General features: G+C 41.1%; 9 non-coding genes across 9 annotated transcripts; 5 read left to right on the top strand and 4 right to left on the bottom strand.

Moving 5' to 3' along the window:
• Window positions 1-1,550: 1,550 nt before the first annotated feature.
• LOC135022440 (U1 spliceosomal RNA) lies at window positions 1,551-1,714 on the bottom strand. Its single transcript, XR_010219553.1, has one exon. It is a non-coding gene; the product is annotated as a U1 spliceosomal RNA (small nuclear RNA).
• Window positions 1,715-2,385: 671 nt separating this feature from the next.
• LOC135022659 (U1 spliceosomal RNA) lies at window positions 2,386-2,548 on the bottom strand. The gene has a single exon (XR_010219745.1). It is a non-coding gene; the product is annotated as a U1 spliceosomal RNA (small nuclear RNA).
• Window positions 2,549-2,700: 152 nt separating this feature from the next.
• On the bottom strand, window positions 2,701-2,864 carry LOC135022417 (U1 spliceosomal RNA). Its single transcript, XR_010219531.1, has one exon. It is a non-coding gene; the product is annotated as a U1 spliceosomal RNA (small nuclear RNA).
• Window positions 2,865-3,535: 671 nt separating this feature from the next.
• On the bottom strand, window positions 3,536-3,698 carry LOC135022612 (U1 spliceosomal RNA). Its single transcript, XR_010219710.1, has one exon. It is a non-coding gene; the product is annotated as a U1 spliceosomal RNA (small nuclear RNA).
• Window positions 3,699-3,842: 144 nt separating this feature from the next.
• Window positions 3,843-3,958, top strand: LOC135022680 (U5 spliceosomal RNA). The gene has a single exon (XR_010219753.1). It is a non-coding gene; the product is annotated as a U5 spliceosomal RNA (small nuclear RNA).
• A 270-nt stretch (window positions 3,959-4,228) lies between these two features.
• LOC135022675 (U5 spliceosomal RNA) lies at window positions 4,229-4,344 on the top strand. Its single transcript, XR_010219748.1, has one exon. It is a non-coding gene; the product is annotated as a U5 spliceosomal RNA (small nuclear RNA).
• A 286-nt stretch (window positions 4,345-4,630) lies between these two features.
• Window positions 4,631-4,746, top strand: LOC135022705 (U5 spliceosomal RNA). The gene has a single exon (XR_010219778.1). It is a non-coding gene; the product is annotated as a U5 spliceosomal RNA (small nuclear RNA).
• A 274-nt stretch (window positions 4,747-5,020) lies between these two features.
• On the top strand, window positions 5,021-5,136 carry LOC135022699 (U5 spliceosomal RNA). Its single transcript, XR_010219772.1, has one exon. It is a non-coding gene; the product is annotated as a U5 spliceosomal RNA (small nuclear RNA).
• A 275-nt stretch (window positions 5,137-5,411) lies between these two features.
• Window positions 5,412-5,527, top strand: LOC135022710 (U5 spliceosomal RNA). Its single transcript, XR_010219783.1, has one exon. It is a non-coding gene; the product is annotated as a U5 spliceosomal RNA (small nuclear RNA).
• Window positions 5,528-21,581: the final 16,054 nt, after the last annotated feature.

Raw genomic sequence — 21,581 nt, 5'->3', positions numbered from 1 at the left:
ATAAAGCCAGAAAATGAAGAGCTGTTTAATCACTCAATTGGATTTTTCTGCCAGCATATTTCTTTTTCTCTGCAACCCACTGCTAAATTGTGCTTCCTAGCTGTTTTTTTTTTATAAAATCACTGATTCAAATCTAACTCTGATTACATCAGAGTAGGCCAGGTACCCTACACCATAAGAAGGGGGTTTGAAATTTTGACTTGTCTACTTAAAGATCACCAAAATCTGATAACAAGGTCAATTACATCCCTGGGTGGGATTGAACCACCAACCCTTTGATTAATAACCAAACACACTAACAGATTGCGCCACAGAGACACTTTACAAACGTCCGTACTGACAAAGGCTAATAAGCATTCATCTAGAACGTTTCCTAGAAAAACTTTAAAAAGTCAATAATCTGGAGAGTTTTTGTAAGATGTTTCTTCCATCAACCAACGAAGAAACACATTGGTACTTTCCCATGATGAGTGAGTGCTTCAGGATCTCTTGCACTTACATGTGCAGCAGAGTACTGCAATGGAAAAATGCTGGGCCCATAACCCAGAGGTAGGCAGATTGAAACTATCCTCTGCTATATGCATTTTTTTTGTTAATTAAAGTAATCCAAAACTGGGATTGATATTTTTGCTCTTTTATTTTTACTTAAAGTACACTAACTTTTACCATTTTAATTTGTTTTAATAGTATATTGACAGTATTGTTTTCTTTCAAAAATCCACTTAATTTTCTTTACCCTATTATTAAAATGGTAATTGACAAAAACAAACTACATTGTCACCAGAAGAGCAATACAAAATGTACAAGTGATATATTAAAATCATCTTTCCAGCTTGAATTTCAATGATGCATTGGGGCAACGATTTTGTGAGAAACACCTTCACCCTTAAATAAAGATTTTCTTAATTCCTTACCTGTGTGCTAATTAGATATCACCTTGTTTTCACATTAAACAGACTTCCACATGCGAAAGCAGCAAGGATGCAGTGGCGTTAATGTTTCCTGGTGTCAACCTGTATTATTTCAGTAGACATTGAAATGAGGATGCATCTTGCTGCCTTTCCAATGAAGCAAGTTTAATTTAGTAATAGGTGAAAAACCATCCCTACAAAGGTGTTAATCAGAGACTTGGCTTTGTGGACACTTTTCAGAGAACAAATTTGTTAGCATAAAAATAAAGCCAGAAAATGAAGAGCTGTTTAATCACTCAATTGGATTTTTTTGCCAGCATATTTCTTTTTCTCTGCAACCCACTGCTAAATTGTGCTTCCTAGCTGTTTTTATAAAATCACTGAATCAAATCTAACTCTGATTACATCAGAGAAGGCCAGGTACCCTACACCATAACAGGGGGTTTGAAATTTTGACTTGTCTACTTAAATATCACCAAAATCTGATAACAAGGTCAATTACGTCCCTTAGTGGGATTGAACCACCAACCTTTTGATTAATAACCATACACACTGAGGCAGCACAAGGGAACTCTCGAAAGAAGAACAAGGCTAGAGGAAGAACTGAAACAAAGAAATCTGACTTTTACTAGAGCTGACCAGAGGAAAGCACAAACACAGTCCCCCACTACCACAAATAATGCAGTTGAGTTTCCCACATTTGGGGAAATCACATGGGTCAGCATACCCAGAATGCAATGAATGAACCTCACCCTGGGAGAACAATCTTCAAGACCATGGTCTCTCCTATGCAAAATAAGTATGATTTGGGATAGGGCTGGGGAGGGCCGCTGCTCAGGCACATCTCTGTCAAGTAAAGGAGATTCAACTGAGGCAGCACAAGGGAACTCTCATCTGGGGACAACAACTGCAGGGAGAACACATATTTTCAGATGAACATGGGAGGGCAGAAGGCTGCCTAATACTGAAGCACCCCCAAACAACAAACCAAATGCAACAACTAGTGCAAGCATTCCTGGGGGAAGGCCTGCAGCAGATGGATTTGCATATGGTGATGCCATCCAAGCAGTGGGCCAAAGTTGGCTGGAACCCTCATCTGCATATGAAAAGAGAAAAGGGTTATGCAGGGCATGGCGGCCTTTTGCGGTGCTTGGATGACCCCTAGTTCGCATTAAATACCTCCACCCTCCTTCGGTGTGGGGCTCATGTTGGCTATGCCCCAGCCCCTGAAGCATTCAAGCTGATTTCTTGCAGCAGCTGGGCACTGTAACTGCTCCAGAGCTGCTCTGTAAGGCAAGTAAAAGGGTGTGGGCCCTGCAGCACTACCTGTAGTTTGCATTGTGCGTTGGAAGGCACGAAGTAAGCAGACGGGAGAAGTCAGGATAGTGCGCAAGGGCATAGAAGGGAGCGGCTCAAGAAAAGAGAAGTGGAAACAGACAGCAAACTAGGCTGGAGAGAGACCTGAGACAAAGAGATCTGAATTATACGAGAGCCGACCAAGGGAAACACAAATTATGCAGTCAAGTTTCCCACATTTGGGGAAATCACAGGGGCAGCACAACTAGAGTGCAATGGGTGAGCCTTGCCCTGGGAGAAGCACCTTCATGATCATAGTATCTCACCTGGCAGGTAAGTAGGAGTTGGGCTAGAGCTGGGGAGGGTCGCTGCTCGGGCACCCCCCTGTCAAGTGAAAGAGATCCAACTGAGGCAGCACAAGGGAACTCTCGAAAGAAGAACAAGGCTAGAGGAAGATCTGAGATAAAGAAATCTGATTTTTACCAGAGCTGACCAGAGGAAAGCACAAACACAGTCCCCCACTACCACAAATAATGCAGTCGAGTTTCCCACATTTGGGGAAATCACAGGGGTCAGCATACCCAGAATGCAATGAATGAACCTCACCCTGGGAGAACAATCTTCATGACCATGGTATCGCCTATGCAAAATAAGTATGATTTGGGATAGGGCTGGGGAGGGCCGCTGCTCAGGCACATCTCTGTCAAGTAAAGGAGATTCAACTGAGGCAGCACAAGGGAACTCTCATCTGGGGACAACAACTGCAGGGAGAACACATATTTTCAGATGAACATGGGAGGGCAGAAGGCTGCCTAATACTGAAGCACCCCCAAACAACAAACCAAATGCAACAACTAGTGCAAGCATTCCTGGGGGAAGGCCTGCAGCAGATGGATTTGCATATGGTGATGTCATCCAAACAGTGGGTCAAAGTTGGCTTCAACCCTCGTCTGCATATGAAAAGAGACAAGGGGCGTGCAGGGCATGGCGGCCTTTTGCGGCGCTTGGATGACCCCTAGTTCGCATTACACACCTCCACCCTCCTTCAGTGTGGGGCTCATGTTGGCTATTCCCCAGCCCCTGAAGCATTCAAGCTGATTTCTTGCAGCAGCTGGGCACTGTAACTGCTCCAGAGACGCTCTGTAAGGCAAGTAAAAGGGTGTGGGTCCTGCAGCACTACCTGTAGTTTGCATTGTGCGTTGGAAGGCACGAAGTAAGCAGACGGGAGAAGTCAGGATAGTGCGCAAGGGCATAGAAGGGAGCGGCTCAAGAAAAGAGAAGTAGAAACAGACAGCAAACTAGGCTGGAGAGAGACCTGAGACAAAGAGATCTGAATTATACGAGAGCCGACCAGGGGAAACACAAATTATGCAGTCAAGTTTCCCACATTTGGGGAAATCGCAGAAGCAGCACACCCAGTGTGCAATGGGTGAGCCTTGCCCTGGGAGAAGCACCTTCATGATCATAGTATCTCACCTGGCAGGTAAGTAGGAGTTGGGCTAGAGCTGGGGAGGGTCGCTGCTCGAGCATCCCCCTGTCAAGTAAAGGAGATTCAACTGAGGCAGCACAAGGGAACTCTCATCTGGGGACAACAACTGCAGGGAGAACACATATTTTCAGATAAAAATCTTGGTCATGCTCTGGTTTCTCTTCAGAACGAACAAATCTTTCGCCTTTTACTAAAGATTTCCGTGGAGAGGAGCAAAACCGAGTTTTATCTCAATTTTTGCATGCCCCATCTTTTTGGGGTTTCTTTTATCGGTTTAAAGATAGAATGAGTGTGCTTTAATGTAAGCTCATTTGCATAGAAATGACAGTAAATGTTTGTTTCTTTTCAAACAGAACTTTCTTGACCATGCTACTTGCTTGAAAGATCTGGGAGCACATGGAATACAGTACAAACCATGCTTATAGCAAGGAGAAGACAGGTGAGAAATCTGCTTTCTTTCAAATTGGGCGCTCACTTTGATCTGAATAAGGACTGCTGGCACGGCACTCAGGCGACAGGTGGAATCTTGGTCATGCTCTGGTTTCTCTTCAGAACGAACAAATCTTTCGCCTTTTACTAAAGATTTCCGTGGAGAGGAGCAAAACTGAGTTTTATCTCAATTTTTGCATGCCCCATATTATTGGGGTTTCTTTTATCGGATTAAAGACAGAACGAGTGTGCTTTCTTGTTAGCTTTAATGTAAGTTTATTTGCATAACAATGACAATAAATGTCTGTTTCTTTTCAAGCAGAACTTTCTTGACCATACTAATTGCTTGAAAGATCTGGGAGCACATGGAAAAGAGTACAAACCATGCTTATAGCAAGGGGAAGCCTGGTGAGAAATCTGCTTTCTTTCTTTCAAATTGGGTGCTCACTTTGAGCTGAATGAGGACTGCTGGCACGGCACTCAGGCGACAGGTGGAATCTTGGTCATGCTCTGGTTTCTCTTCAGAACGAACAAATCTTTCGCCTTTTACTAAAGATTTCCATGGAGAGGAGCAAAACTGAGTTTTATCTCAATTTTTGCATGCCCCGTCTTATTGGGGTTTCTTTTATCAGTTTAAAGATAGAACGAGTGTGCTTTAATGTAAGCTCATTTGCGTAGAAATGACAGTAAATGTTTGTTTCTTTTCAAACAGAACTTTCTTGACTATACTAATTGCTTGAAAGATCTGGGAGCACATGGAAAAGAGTACAAACCATGTTTATAGCAAGGGGAAGCCTGGTGAGAAATCTGCTTTCTTTCTTTCAAATTGGGTGCTCACTTTGAGCTGAATGAGGACTGCTGGCATGGCACTCAGGCGACAGGTAGAATCTTGGTCATGCTGTGGTTTCTCTTCAGAACGAACAAATCTTTCGCCTTTTACTAAAGATTTCCGTGGAGAGGAGCAAAACTGAGTTTTATCTCAATTTTTGCATGCCCCATCTTATTGGGGTTTTATTTTATTGGTTTAAAGATAGAACGAGTGTGCTTTAATGTAAGCTCATTTGCATAGAAATGACAGTAAATGTTTGTTTCTTTTCAAACAGAACTTTCTTGACCACACTAATTGTTTGAAAGATCTGGGAGCACATGGAAAAGAGTACAAACCATGTTTATAGCAAGGGGAAGCCTGGTGAGAAATCTGCTTTCTTTCATTCAAATTGGGTGCTCACTTTGAGCTGAATGAGAACTGCTGGCATGGCACTCAGGCGACAGGTGGAATCTTGGTCATGCTCTGGTTTCTCTTCAGAACTAACAAATATTTCGCCTTTTATTAAAGATTTCCGTGGAGAGGAGCAAAACTGAGTTTTATCTCAATTTTTGCATGCCCCATATTATTGGGGTTTCTTTTATCAGTTTAAAGACAGAACGAGTGTGCTTTCTTGTTAGCTTTAATGTAAGTTTATTTGCATAACAATGACAGTAAATATTTGTTTCTTTTCAAACAGAACTTTCTTGACCATGCTACTTGCTTGAAAGATCTGGGAGCACATGGAAAACAGTACAAACCATGCAGTATCACAAGAGCCTTTATTTGATCTTTCATGAAGATAGAGCAGAATTGAGGACACGTCAACAATTTCTGCCGAAGGTGGTTCATCTTTCCACATGGTGCCTTTGGCCACTGACACCTTCGTTGAGTCAAAGTCTCTGGCTGTGGTCAGAACTTTGAAAATTTATGTCACCAGAACGGTTCAGATTAGGAAAACAGAGGCTCTGTTTGTCCTGTATGCTCCCAACATGATTGGGTGTCCTGCTTCCATGCAGACCATTATGCGCTGGATCTGTGGTAAGATTCAGCATGCTCATTCCACGGCAGGATTGCCGTTACTGAATTAGGTGAAGACCCATTCTACTAGAAAGGTGGGTTCATCCTGGGCAGCTGGTCGGGGAGTCTCGGCATTGCAACTTTGCCGAGCAGCTATTTAGTAAACACTTTTGCTAAGTTTTACAAGTTTGATACCTTGGCTGATGATAACCTCAAGTTGGGTCATTCGGTGCTGCAGAGTCGTACGCACTCTCCCACCCGTTCAAGAGCTTTGGTATAACCCCATGGTTCTTAATGTGACCCCAGCATCCTCTAGGTCGTATGAGAAAATAGGATTTTAATACCTACCGGTAAATCCTTTTCTCTTAGTACGTAGAGGATGCTGGGCACCCGTCCCAGTCCATACTGTGTCTGCAGTTATTACTTGTGGTTATACACATGTTGTGTTACGGTTCTGGTCAGCTTTTTGCTGCAATTGTTCATGCCGTTGGCTTGTGTTCTGTTGAATGCCACGTTCTGCGGCATGCTTAAGGTGTGAGCTGGTAAGATGCTCACCTTAGTTTAACAATAAATCCTTTCCTCGAAATGTCCGTCTCCCTGGGCACAGTTCCTATAACTGGAGTCTGGAGGAGGGGCATAGAGGGAGGAGCCAGTTCACACCCTTTGAAAGTCTTAAAGTGCCCATGTCTCTTGCGGATCCCGTCTATACCCCATGGTTCTTAATGTGACCCCAGCATCCTCTACGGACTAAGAGAAAAGGATGCCCTTGTGTACTATCCTGACTTCTCCTCCCGTCTGCTTACTTTGTGCCTTCCAACGCACAATGCGAACTACAGGTGGTGCTGCAGGGCCCACACCCTTTTACTTGCCTTACAGAGCAGCTCTGGAGCTGTTACAGTGCCCAGCTGCTGCAAGAAATCAGCATGAATGCTTCAGGGGATGGGGCATGGCCAACATGAGCCCCACACCAAAGGAGGGTGGGGGTGTTTAATGCGAACTAGGGGTCATCCAAGCACTGCAAAAGGCCGCCATGCCCTGCATGCCCCTTTTCTCTTTTTATATGCAGATGAGGGTTCCAGCCAACTTTGGCCCACTGCTTGGATGACATCACCGTATGCAAATCCGTCTGCTGCAGACCTTCCCCCAGGAATGCTTGTACTAGTTGTTGGATATGGTTTGATATTTGATGGTGCTTCAGTATTAGGCAGCCTTCCGCCCTCCCATGTTCATCTGAAAAGATGTGGTCTCCCTGCAGTTGTTGTCCCCAGACGAGAGTTCCCTTGTGCTTCCTCAGTTGAATCTCCTTAACTTGACGGGGGAGGGGCTGCCCGAGCTGCCACCCTCCCCAGCCCTATCCCAACTCATACTTATTTTACATATTAGATCTCTTGATCATGAAGATTGTTCTCACAGGGTGAGGTTCATCCATTATATTTTAAAATAGGAAGGTACAAATTACATATTTGAATTGCATCTATGTGCTGGATTCAAATGTCCCCCCCCCCCTTCCTTTCTCAATTGTGCCCGTCAGCAGCTATTCTAAGGTTGCTGCCAATGGGTGTGACACATTAATTTCTTCTGTGGGGTACACTGGACTCCACAAGGATTCACATTGGGGTGTAGAGTAGGATCTTGATCTGAGGCACCAACCGGCTCAAAGCTTTTGACTGTTCCCAAGAAGCTCAGTGCATTCTCCTCTATAACCCCGCTTCCATGAACAGGGAGCTCAGTTTGTAGTTGGTGCCTTCAGTAGCAGGCCAATTAACAGGGGCCTGCCTCAGGCAGCCTATTCTTAGCTATTAATTTTGACAAGAAAAGAAGAACTTGTTTTATGAGAATCTACAAGGGCTGCAGCAGGCTAGGTCTAATAGACATCTTTACTGCAGCTTCATCACTCCCAGCGGCGCTGTATACTCCCGTGCCCTGGTTGCTGGGTCACTGCAGCGGAGGCTCCGGTTTCATCCTAAGGTCAGTCACACACACACCACCCTTCCGGATCACGAGGCCGCTGATGAAGGGGAGCGAGGCCGTAGGGGGTGGGCCGTGTGCGCACTGCGGTGGACACTGATTACTGGGCAGCCGCTCCACTAGCCACCAGGTACAGTTAAGGAGCACAGGTCTGGGGGTTTTTCTCCTATATTAACCCAATTTTGTACTGCCCGCAGCGCATTGTGATAGGTAATAGGGCCTGATTCAGGTTGGATTGCAATCGCAATAAGCGATCCAACTGCAAAAATTGCTAAGAGCATACGCATGTGCCTGCATTTTCTGCGGCACCCCGCAGAGAATGTGATCGCCTCTGCCTGTCAATCGGGGCGGGGAAGGGGGGGAGAGGTGGGTCAGCAACACTCCATTTCCAAGTCAGGGATGGAGCGGTGCGGGGGCAAGGCTTCAAAATGGGGTCTGCAACGGAGGAGACACAGGGGGCGTGGTCACAGCGGCTGTATGACATCACATTCAGCCGCTGTGATCACAAAAATGGTGGCGGCTTCCTGCGCGCACATACAGTCTGCACCAGCAGGAGCCTACACCATTTTTTATGATCACGCTGAACTGCAGTGCGACTGCAATTACAGCATGGTCAAGAAGGGAGGCGTCATGCTGGGTGGCCATGCCCTGTCACTGTGCAGGAGCCAGCACCGCTCACACACTAGTCCCCGGGTGCAGCCCCCAACCCCCGGGACACCCGGAGCAACAAAATGTAGATTCAGGCCACCAGGCCACGCCCCTACCTATGAAACCATGCCTCCTTTTACCATTGCGCTGCTTATCTGCGCGCACTGCATTACAATCTCCCTCGCCACCTCTCTGGGTGTCACCAGTGATAGTGACACCTCTGCCATGCTTGTAGCAGCTGGTCCTAAGATCTACGCCTCAAACCCTGAGTGTTTGCCCTTGTGACTTGTTGATCATCATAGCGAAGCAGATGCTTACAGAAAACTGCAGGGGCTTAGATTGAAAATAAAAAAATTGATGGGTATAAGGTAGAGAGGAGCGGGTTCGGTTCTCCGAGAACCGAATTCCCCACGAACTCCACGTTGTTTACACTGGTCCGAGGCAGGCTCGGTTGTTCCCGCCTGACTCGGAAAACCTGAACAAGGGAAAATGTCATCATCCCGCTGTCGGATTCTCGCGAGATTCGGATTCCATATAAAGAGCTGCGCGTTGCTGCCATTTTTACTCGTGCATTGAAGAGAGAGCGGAGAGGACGTGGCTATGTTCTCTCAGTGGAAATCTCAATATCAGTGCTCAGTATCAGTGGTTACTTATTGCTGCTCAGTAATACTAGTAGTGTGTCTCTCCTGCTCAGTGTCAGTTCTCAGTAGTATCCTCATCAGTGCTCAGTATCACTGCTCATTGTCTTGTGCTGCATTGTGGTGCTCAGCATACTACAGTACATTACTAATAGTCCAGTGCTGCATCTTGCTGCTCAGTGTCAGTTCTAGTATCCTCATCAGTGCTCACTATCACTGCTCATTGCATTGTGGTGTTCTGTATACTACAATAACATAGTAATATAGTAACATAGTTTTTGAGGTTGAATAGAGGCAAATTGCCCATCGTGTTCAACCTGTTTTAAGTTGTGATGATTCTACATACTTGCTGAATAATGTTTTATGACTAGTTAGCTACTATAACTCATGTTACCCCCGGATTAACCATGTTGATATTTTAAGTATTATAACCTTGGATAGCTTTTTCATTCAGAAATGTATCCATTCCTTTTTTAAATCCAATTACAGAGTCCGCCATTACCACCTTCCCTGGCAGGGAATTCCACATCCTGATTGCCCTAACAGTGAAGAAACCTTTCCTCCATTGCGTTCTGAACTTTCCTCCAGTCGCAGCGAGTGACCACGTGTTCGTTTAATAAATAATTCCTCTGATAACTCTTTGTTATGTATCTTTACATATTTGAAGATATTAATAATATCTCCTCTTAGGCACCTCTTTTCTAGTGTATAAATATTCAGCCTAGTAAGTCTTTCCTTATAGTCCAGTACTTTTAGGCCTTTAATCAATTTAGTCTTCAGGATCTCTTACACTTCCATGAGCAGCAGAGTAGTGCAATGGAAGCATGCTGGGCCCATAACCCAGAGGTTGATTGATCGAAACTATCCTCTGCTATGTGCATTTTTTTTTGTTAATTAAAGTAATCAAAAACTGGGATTGATATTTTTGCTCTTTTATTTTTACTTAAAGTACAATAACTTTTACCATTTTAATTTGTTTTAATAGTATATTGACAGTATTGTTTTCTTTCAAAAATCCAATTAATTTTCTTTACCCGATTATTAAAATGGTAATTGACAAAACAAACTACATTGTCACCAGAAGAGCAATGCAAAATGTACAAGTGATATATTAAAATCATCTTTCCAGCTTGAATTTCAATGATGCATTGGGGCAACGATTTTGTGAGAAACATCTTCACCCTTAAATAAAGATTTTCTTAATTCCTTACCTGTGTGCTAATTAGATATCACCTTGTTTTCACATTAAACAGACTTCCACATGCGAAAGCAGCAAGGATGCAGTGGCGTTAATGTTTCCTGGTGTCAACCTGTATTATTTCAGTAGACATTGAAATGAGGATGCATCTTGCTGCCTTTCCAATGAAGCAAGTTTAATTTAGTAATAGGTGAAAAACCATCCCTACAAAGGTGTTAATCAGAGACTTGGCTTTGTGGACACTTTTCAGAGAACAAATTTGTTAGTATAAAAATAAAGCCAGAAAATGAAGAGCTGTTTAATCACTCAATTGGATTTTTCTGCCAGCATATTTCTTTTTCTCTGCAACCCACTGCTAAATTGTGCTTCCTAGCTGTTTTTATAAAATCACTGAATCAAATCTAAACATCAGAGAAGGCCAGGTACCCTACACCATAACAGTGGGTTTGAAATTTTGACTTGTCTACTTAAAGATCACCAAAATCTGATAACAAGGTCAATTAAGTCCCTGGGTGGGATTGAACCACCAACCTTTTGGTTAATAGCCTTACACACTAACTGATTGCGCCACAGAGACACCTTGCAAAAGTCAATACTGACAAAGGCTAATAATCATTCATCTAGAACGTTTCCTAGAAAAACTTTAAAAAGTCAATAATCAAGATACACATTGGTACTTTCCCATGATGAGTGAGTGCTTCAGGATTTCTTGCACTTACATGGGCTATTAACCAAAAGGTTGGAGGTTCAATCCCACCCAGGGATGTAATTGACCTTGTCATCAGATTTTGGTGATCTTTAAGTAGACAAGTCAAAATTTCAAACCCCCTCTTATGGTGTAGGGTACCTGGCCTTCTCTGACGTAATCAGAGTTAGATTTAATTAAGTGATTTTATAAAAAACAGCTAGGAAGCACAATATCTCTCTTTTGCAAAGAGCTAGGCATTGGAAAATTCAGGGCTATAACGTGTAGATGAAGCACTAACAGGAGGCTTTAAAATTTTCATTCTAGTGTCTTTCGTTTGGGAGAAAAATGCAAAGGTACAATACAGCTTTTCCTTGCCGATATCTCTCTTTTGCAAAGAGATAGGCATTGGAAAATTCAGGGCTATACCATGTAGATGAAGCACTAACAGGAGGCTTTTAAATTTTCATTCTAGTGTCCTTCGTTTGGGAGAAAAATGCAAAGGTACAATACAGCTTTTCCTTGCCGATATCTCTCTTTTGCAAAGAGATAGGCATTGGAAAATTCAGGGCTATAACGTGTAGATGAAGCACTAACAGGAGGCTTTAAAATTTTCATTTTAGTGTCTTTCGTTTGGGAGAAAAATGCAAAGGTACAATACAGTTTTTCCTTGCCGATATCTCTCTTTTGCAAAGAGATAGGCATTGGAAAATTCAGGGCTATAACGTGTAGATGAAGCACTAACAGGAGGCTTTAAAATTTTCATTCTAGTGTCTTTCGTTTGGGAGAAAAATGCAAAGGTACAATACAGCTTTTCCTTGCCAATATCTCTCTTTTGCAAAGAGCTAGGCATTGGAAAATTCAGGGCAATAACGTGTAGATGAAGCACTAACAGGAGGCTTTAAAATTTTCATTCTAGTGTCTTTCGTTTGGGAGAAAAATGCAAAAGTACAATGCAGCTTTTCCTTGCCGATATCTCTCTTTTGCAAAGAGATAGGCATTGGAAAATGCAGGGCTATAACGTGTAGATGAAGCACTAACAGGAGGCTTTAAAATTTTCATTCTAGTGTCTTTCGTTTGGGAGAAAAATGCAAAGGTACAATACAGCATTTCCTTGCCGATATCTCTCTTTTGCAAAGAGATAGGCATTGGAAAATTCAGGGCTATAACGTGTAGATGAAGCACTAACAGGAGGCTTTAAAATTTTCATTCTAGTGTCTTTCGTTTGGGAGAAAAATGCAAAGGTACAATACAGCTTTTCCTTGCCGATATCTCTCTTTTGCAAAGAGCTAGGCATTGGAAAATTCAGGGCTATACCGTGTAGATGAAGCACTAACAGGAGGCTTTTAAATTTTCATTCTAGTGTCTTTCGTTTGGGAGAAAAATGCAAAGGTACAATACAGCTTTTCCTTGCCAATATCTCTCTTTTGCAAAGAGCTAGGCATTGGAAAATTCAGGGCTATAACGTGTAGATGAAGCACTAACAGGAGGCTTTAAAATTTTCATTCTAGTGTCTTTCGTTTGGGAGAAAAATGCAAAAGTACAATGCAGCTTTTCCTTGCCGATATCTCTCTTTTGCAAAGAGATAGGCATTGGAAAATTCAGGGCTATAACGTGTAGATGAAGCACTAATAGGAGGCTTTAAAATTTTCATTCTAGTGTCTTTCGTTTGGGAGAAAAAAGCAAAGGTACAATACAGCTTTTCCTTGCCGATATCTCTCTTTTGCAAAGAGATAGGCATTGGAAAATTCAGGGCTATAACGTGTAGATGAAGCACTAACAGGAGGCTTTAAAATTTTCATTCTAGTGTCTTTCGTTTGGGAGAAAAATGCAAAGGTACAATACAGCTTTTCCTTGCCGATATCTCTCTTTTGCAAAGAGCTAGGCATTGGAAAATTCAGGGCTATAACGTGTAGATGAAGCACTAAGAGTAGGCTTTAAAATTTTCATTCTAGTGTCTTTCGTTTGGGAGAAAAATGCAAAGGTACAATACAGCTTTTCCTTGCCGATATCTCTCTTTTGCAAAGAGCTAGGCATTGGAAAATTCAGGGCTATAACGTGTAGATGAAGCACTAAGAGTAGGCTTTAAAATTTTCATTCTAGTGTCTTTCGTTTGGGAGAAAAATGCAAAGGTACAATACAGCTTTTCCTTGCCAATATCTCTCTTTTGCAAAGAGCTAGGCTTTGGAAAATTCAGGGCTATAACGTGTAGATGAAGCACTAACAGGAGGCTTTAAAATTTTCATTCTAGTGTCTTTCGTTTGGGAGAAAAATGCAAAAGTACAATGCAGCTTTTCCTTGCCGATATCTCTCTTTTGCAAAGAGATAGGCATTGGAAAATGCAGGGCTATAACGTGTAGATGAAGCACTAACAGGAGGCTTTAAAATTTTCATTCTAGTGTCTTTCGTTTGGGAGAAAAATGCAAAGGTACAATACAGCATTTCCTTGCCGATATCTCTCTTTTGCAAAGAGATAGGCATTGGAAAATTCAGGGCTATAACGTGTAGATGAAGCACTAACAGGAGGCTTTAAAATTTTCATTCTAGTGTCTTTCGTTTGGGAGAAAAATGCAAAGGTACAATACAGCTTTTCCTTGCCGATATCTCTCTTTTGCAAAGAGATAGGCATTGGAAAATTCAGGGCTATAACGTGTAGATGAAGCACTAACAGGAGGCTTTAACATTTTCATTCTAGTGTACTTCGTTTGGGAGAAAAATGCAAAGGTACAATACAGCTTTTCCTTGCCGATATCTCTCTTTTGCAAAGAGATAGGCATTGGAAAATTCAGGGCTATAACGTGTAGATGAAGCACTAATAGGAGGCTTTAAAATTTTCATTCTAGTGTCCTTCGTTTGGGAGAAAAATGCAAAGGTACAATACAGCTTTTCCTTGCCGATATCTCTCTTTTGCAAAGAGATAGGCATTGGAAAATTCAGGGCTATAACGTGTAGATGAAGCACTAACAGGAGGCTTTAAAATTTTCATTCTAGTGTCTTTCGTTTGGGAGAAAAATGCAAAGGTACAATACAGTTTTTCCTTGCCGATATCTCTCTTTTGCAAAGAGATAGGCATTGGAAAATTCAGGGCTATAACGTGTAGATGAAGCACTAACAGGAGGCTTTAACATTTTCATTCTAGTGTCTTTCGTTTGGGAGAAAAATGCAAAGGTACAATACAGCTTTTCCTTGCCAATATCTCTCTTTTGCAAAGAGCTAGGCATTGGAAAATTCAGGGCAATAACGTGTAGATGAAGCACTAACAGGAGGCTTTAAAATTTTCATTCTAGTGTCTTTCGTTTGGGAGAAAAATGCAAAAGTACAATGCAGCTTTTCCTTGCCGATATCTCTCTTTTGCAAAGAGATAGGCATTGGAAAATGCAGGGCTATAACGTGTAGATGAAGCACTAACAGGAGGCTTTAAAATTTTCATTCTAGTGTCTTTCGTTTGGGAGAAAAATGCAAAGGTACAATACAGCATTTCCTTGCCGATATCTCTCTTTTGCAAAGAGATAGGCATTGGAAAATTCAGGGCTATAACGTGTAGATGAAGCACTAACAGGAGGCTTTAAAATTTTCATTCTAGTGTCTTTCGTTTGGGAGAAAAATGCAAAGGTACAATACAGCTTTTCCTTGCCGATATCTCTCTTTTGCAAAGAGCTAGGCATTGGAAAATTCAGGGCTATACCGCGTACATGAAGCACTAACAGGAGGCTTTTAAATTTTCATTCTAGTGTCTTTCGTTTGGGAGAAAAATGCAAAGGTACAATACAGCTTTTCCTTGCCAATATCTCTCTTTTGCAAAGAGCTAGGCATTGGAAAATTCAGGGCTATAACGTGTAGATGAAGCACTAACAGGAGGCTTTAAAATTTTCATTCTAGTGTCTTTCGTTTGGGAGAAAAATGCAAAAGTACAATGCAGCTTTTCCTTGCCGATATCTCTCTTTTGCAAAGAGATAGGCATTGGAAAATTCAGGGCTATAACGTGTAGATGAAGCACTAATAGGAGGCTTTAAAATTTTCATTCTAGTGTCTTTCGTTTGGGAGAAAAAAACAAAGGTACAATACAGCTTTTCCTTGCCGATATCTCTCTTTTGCAAAGAGATAGGCATTGGAAAATTCAGGGCTATAACGTGTAGATGAAGCACTAACAGGAGGCTTTAAAATTTTCATTCTAGTGTCTTTCGTTTGGGAGAAAAATGCAAAGGTACAATACAGCTTTTCCTTGCCGATATCTCTCTTTTGCAAAGAGCTAGGCATTGGAAAATTCAGGGCTATAACGTGTAGATGAAGCACTAACAGTAGGCTTTAAAATTTTCATTCTAGTGTCTTTCGTTTGGGAGAAAAATGCAAAGGTACAATACAGCTTTTCCTTGCCGATATCTCTCTTTTGCAAAGAGCTAGGCATTGGAAAATTCAGGGCTATAACGTGTAGATGAAGCACTAACAGGAGGCTTTAAAATTTTCATTCTAGTGTCTTTCGTTTGGGAGAAAAATGCAAAGGTACAATACAGCTTTTCCTTGCCGATATCTCTCTTTTGCAAAGAGCTAGGCATTGGAAAATTCAGGGCTATACCGCGTACATGAAGCACTAACAGGAGGCTTTTAAATTTTCATTCTAGTGTCTTTCGTTTGGGAGAAAAATGCAAAGGTACAATACAGCTTTTCCTTGCCAATATCTCTCTTTTGCAAAGAGCTAGGCATTGGAAAATTCAGGGCTATAACGTGTAGATGAAGCACTAACAGGAGGCTTTAAAATTTTCATTCTAGTGTCTTTCGTTTGGGAGAAAAATGCAAAAGTACAATGCAGCTTTTCCTTGCCGATATCTCTCTTTTGCAAAGAGATAGGCATTGGAAAATTCAGGGCTATAACGTGTAGATGAAGCACTAATAGGAGGCTTTAAAATTTTCATTCTAGTGTCTTTCGTTTGGGAGAAAAAAACAAAGGTACAATACAGCTTTTCCTTGCCGATATCTCTCTTTTGCAAAGAGATAGGCATTGGAAAATTCAGGGCTATAACGTGTAGATGAAGCACTAACAGGAGGCTTTAAAATTTTCATTCTAGTGTCTTTCGTTTGGGAGAAAAATGCAAAGGTACAATACAGCTTTTCCTTGCCGATATCTCTCTTTTGCAAAGAGCTAGGCATTGGAAAATTCAGGGCTATAACGTGTAGATGAAGCACTAACAGTAGGCTTTAAAATTTTCATTCTAGTGTCTTTCGTTTGGGAGAAAAATGCAAAGGTACAATACAGCTTTTCCTTGCCGATATCTCTCTTTTGCAAAGAAATAGGCATTGGAAAATTCAGGGCTATAACGTGTAGATGAAGCACTAACAGGAGGCTTTAAAATTTTCATTCTAGTGTCTTTCGTTTGGGAGAAAAAAACAAAGGTACAATACAGCTTTTCCTTGCCGATATCTCTCTTTTGCAAAGAGATAGGCATTGGAAAATTCAGGGCTATATCGTGTAGATGAAGCACTAACAGGAGGCTTTAAAATTTTCATTCTAGTGTCTTTCGTTTGGGAGAAAAATGCAAAGGTACAATACAGCTTTTCCTTGCCAATATCTCTCTTTTGCAAAGAGCTAGGCATTGGAAAATTCAGGGCTATAACGTGTAGATGAAGCACTAACAGGAGGCTTTAAAATTTTCATTCTAGTGTCTTTCGTTTGGGAGAAAAATGCAAAAGTACAATGCAGCTTTTCCTTGCCGATATCTCTCTTTTGCAAAGAGATAGGCATTGGAAAATGCAGGGCTATAACGTGTAGATGAAGCACTAACAGGAGGCTTTAAAATTTTCATTCTAGTGTCTTTCGTTTGGGAGAAAAATGCAAAGGTACAATACAGCATTTCCTTGCCGATATCTCTCTTTTGCAAAGAGATAGGCATTGGAAAATTCAGGGCTATAACGTGTAGATGAAGCACTAACAGGAGGCTTTAAAATTTTCATTCTAGTGTACTTCGTTTGGGAGAAAAATGCAAAGGTACAATACAGCTTTTCCTTGCCGATATCTCTCTTTTGCAAAGAGATAGGCATTGGAAAATTCAGGGCTATAACGTGTAGATGAAGCACTAATAGGAGGCTTTAAAATTTTCATTCTAGTGTCCTTCGTTTGGGAGAAAAATGCAAAGGTACAATACAGCTTTTCCTTGCCGATATCTCTCTTTTGCAAAGAGATAGGCATTGGAAAATTCAGGGCTATAACGTGTAGATGAAGCACTAACAGGAGGCTTTAAAATTTTAATTCTAGTGTCTTTCGTTTGGGAGAAAAATGCAAAGGTACAATACAGCTTTTCCTTGCCGATATCTCTCTTTTGCAAAGAAATAGGCATTGGAAAATTCAGGGCTATAACGTGTAGATGAAGCACTAACAGGAGGCTTTAAAATTTTCATTCTAGTGTCTTTCGTTTGGGAGAAAAAAACAAAGGTACAATACAGCTTTTCCTTGCCGATATCTCTCTTTTGCAAAGAGATAGGCATTGGAAAATTCAGGGCTATATCGTGTAGATGAAGCACTAACAGGAGGCTTTAAAATTTTCATTCTAGTGTCTTTCGTTTGGGAGAAAAATGCAAAGGTACAATACAGCTTTTCCTTGCCAATATCTCTCTTTTGCAAAGAGCTAGGCATTGGAAAATTCAGGGCTATAACGTGTAGATGAAACACTAACAGGAGGCTTTAAAATTTTCATTCTAGTGTCTTTCGTTTGGGAGAAAAATGCAAAAGTACAATGCAGCTTTTCCTTGCCGATATCTCTCTTTTGCAAAGAGATAGGCATTGGAAAATGCAGGGCTATAACGTGTAGATGAAGCACTAACAGGAGGCTTTAAAATTTTCATTCTAGTGTCTTTCGTTTGGGAGAAAAATGCAAAGGTACAATACAGCATTTCCTTGCCGATATCTCTCTTTTGCAAAGAGATAGGCATTGGAAAATTCAGGGCTATAACGTGTAGATGAAGCACTAACAGGAGGCTTTAAAATTTTCATTCTAGTGTACTTCGTTTGGGAGAAAAATGCAAAGGTACAATACAGCTTTTCCTTGCCGATATCTCTCTTTTGCAAAGAGATAGGCATTGGAAAATTCAGGGCTATAACGTGTAGATGAAGCACTAATAGGAGGCTTTAAAATTTTCATTCTAGTGTCCTTCGTTTGGGAGAAAAATGCAAAGGTACAATACAGCTTTTCCTTGCCGATATCTCTCTTTTGCAAAGAGATAGGCATTGGAAAATTCAGGGCTATAACGTGTAGATGAAGCACTAACAGGAGGCTTTAAAATTTTCATTCTAGTGTCTTTCGTTTGGGAGAAAAATGCAAAGGTACAATACAGCTTTTCCTTGCCGATATCTCTCTTTTGCAAAGAGCTAGGCATTGGAAAATTCAGGGCTATAACGTGTAGATGAAGCACTAACAGGAGGCTTTAAAATTTTCATTCTAGTGTCTTTCGTTTGGGAGAAAAATGCAAAGGTACAATACAGCTTTTCCTTGCCAATATCTCTCTTTTGCAAAGAGCTAGGCATTGGAAAATTCAGGGCTATAACGTGTAGATGAAGCACTAACAGGAGGCTTTAAAATTTTCATTCTAGTGTCTTTCGTTTGGGAGAAAAATGCAAAAGTACAATGCAGCTTTTCCTTGCCGATATCTCTCTTTTGCAAAGAGATAGGCATTGGAAAATGCAGGGCTATAACGTGTAGATGAAGCACTAACAGGAGGCTTTAAAATTTTCATTCTAGTGTCTTTCGTTTGGGAGAAAAATGCAAAAGTACAATGCAGCTTTTCCTTGCCGATATCTCTCTTTTGCAAAGAGATAGGCATTGGAAAATTCAGGGCTATAACGTGTAGATGAAGCACTAACAGGAGGCTTTAAAATTTTCATTCTAGTGTACTTCGTTTGGGAGAAAAATGCAAAGGTACAATACAGCTTTCCTTGCCGATATCTCTCTTTTGCAAAGAGATAGGCATTGGAAAATTCAGGGCTATAACGTGTAGATGAAGCACTAATAGGAGGCTTTAAAATTTTCATTCTAGTGTCCTTCGTTTGGGAGAAAAATGCAAAGGTACAATACAGCTTTTCCTTGCCGATATCTCTCTTTTGCAAAGAGATAGGCATTGGAAAATTCAGGGCTATAACGTGTAGATGAAGCACTAACAGGAGGCTTTAAAATTTTCATTCTAGTGTCTTTCGTTTGGGAGAAAAATGCAAAGGTACAATACAGCTTTTCCTTGCCGATATCTCTCTTTTGCAAAGAGCTAGGCATTGGAAAATTCAGGGCTATAACGTGTAGATGAAGCACTAACAGTAGGCTTTAAAATTTTCATTCTAGTGTCCTTCGTTTGGGAGAAAAATGCAAAGGTACAATACAGCTTTTCCTTGCCGATATCTCTCTTTTGCAAAGAGATAGGCATTGGAAAATTCAGGGCTATATCGTGTAGATGAAGCACTAACAGGAGGCTTTAAAATTTTCATTCTAGTGTCTTTCGTTTGGGAGAAAAATGCAAAGGTACAATACAGCTTTTCCTTGCCAATATCTCTCTTTTGCAAAGAGCTAGGCATTGGAAAATTCAGGGCTATAACGTGTAGATGAAGCACTAACAGGAGGCTTTAACATTTTCATTCTAGTGTCTTTCGTTTGGGAGAAAAATGCAAAAGTACAATGCAGCTTTTCCTTGCCGATATCTCTCTTTTGCAAAGAGATAGGCATTGGAAAATGCAGGGCTATAACGTGTAGATGAAGCACTAACAGGAGGCTTTAAAATTTTCATTCTAGTGTCTTTCGTTTGGGAGAAAAATGCAAAGGTACAATACAGCATTTCCTTGCCGATATCTCTCTTTTGCAAAGAGATAGGCATTGGAAAATTCAGGGCTATAACGTGTAGATGAAGCACTAACAGGAGGCTTTAAAATTTTCATTCTAGTGTACTTCGTTTGGGAGAAAAATGCAAAGGTACAATACAGCTTTTCCTTGCCGATATCTCTCTTTTGCAAAGAGATAGGCATTGGAAAATTCAGGGCTATAACGTGTAGATGAAGCACTAATAGGAGGCTTTAAAATTTTCATTCTAGTGTCCTTCGTTTGGGAGAAAAATGCAAAGGTACAATACAGCTTTTCCTTGCCGATATCTCTCTTTTGCAAAGAGATAGGCATTGGAAAATTCAGGGCTATAACGTGTAGATGAAGCACTAACAGGAGGCTTTAAAATTTTCATTCTAGTGTCTTTCGTTTGGGAGAAAAATGCAAAGGTACAATACAGCTTTTCCTTGCCGATATCTCTCTTTTGCAAAGAGCTAGGCATTGGAAAATTCAGGGCTATAACGTGTAGATGAAGCACTAACAGGAGGCTTTAAAATTTTCATTCTAGTGTCTTTCGTTTGGGAGAAAAATGCAAAGGTACAATACAGCTTTTCCTTGCCGATATCTCTCTTTTGCAAAGAGATAGGCATTGGAAAATTCAGGGCTATAACGTGTAGATGAAGCACTAACAGTAGGCTTTAACATTTTCATTCTAGTGTCTTTCGTTTGGGAGAAAAATGCAAAGGTACAATACAGCTTTTCCTTGCCGATATCTCTCTTTTGCAAAGAGATAGGCATTGGAAAATGCAGGGCTATAACGTGTAGATGAAGCACTAACAGGAGGCTTTACAATTTTCATTCTAGTGTCTTTCGTTTGGGAGAAAAATGCAAAAGTACAATGCAACTTTTCCTTGCCGATATCTCTCTTTTGCAAAGAGATAGGCATTGGAAAATGCAGGGCTATAACGTGTAGATGAAGCACTAACAGGAGGCTTTAAAATTTTCATTCTAGTGTCTTTCGTTTGGGAGAAAAATGCAAAGGTACAATACAGCATTTCCTTGCCGATATCTCTCTTTTGCAAAGAGATAGGCATTGGAAAATTCAGGGCTATTACGTGTAGATGAAGCACTAACAGGAGGCTTTAAAATTTTCATTCTAGTGTCCTTCGTTTGGGAGAAAAATGCAAAGGTACAATACAGCTTTTCCTTGCCGATATCTCTCTTTTGCAAAGAGATAGGCATTGGAAAATTCAGGGCTATAACGTGTAGATGAAGCACTAACAGGAGGCTTTAAAATTTTCATTCTAGTGTCTTTCGTTTGGGAGAAAAATGCAAAGGTACAATACAGCTTTTCCTTGTCGATATCTCTCTTTTGCAAAGAGCTAGGCATTGGAAAATTCAGGGCTATAACGTGTAGATGAAGCACTAACAGTAGGATTTAAAATTTTCATTCTAGTGTCTTTCGTTTGGGAGAAAAATGCAAAGGTACAATACAGCTTTTCCTTGCCGATATCTCTCTTTTGCAAAGAGATAGGCATTGGAAAATTCAGGGCTATAACGTGTAGATGAAGCACTAACAGGAGGCTTTAAAATTTTCATTCTAGTGTCTTTCGTTTGGGAGAAAAATGCAAAGGTACAATACAGTTTTTCCTTGCCGATATCTCTCTTTTGCAAAGAGATAGGCATTGGAAAATTCAGGGCTATAACG

The sequence above is a fragment of the Pseudophryne corroboree genome, unplaced genomic scaffold (assembly GCF_028390025.1).
Source record: "Pseudophryne corroboree isolate aPseCor3 unplaced genomic scaffold, aPseCor3.hap2 scaffold_388, whole genome shotgun sequence".
Taxonomy (NCBI): Eukaryota; Metazoa; Chordata; class Amphibia; order Anura; family Myobatrachidae; genus Pseudophryne; species Pseudophryne corroboree.
Note: the sequence above shows the minus strand (reverse complement) of the source record. Positions and strands in the feature narration are given on the sequence as shown.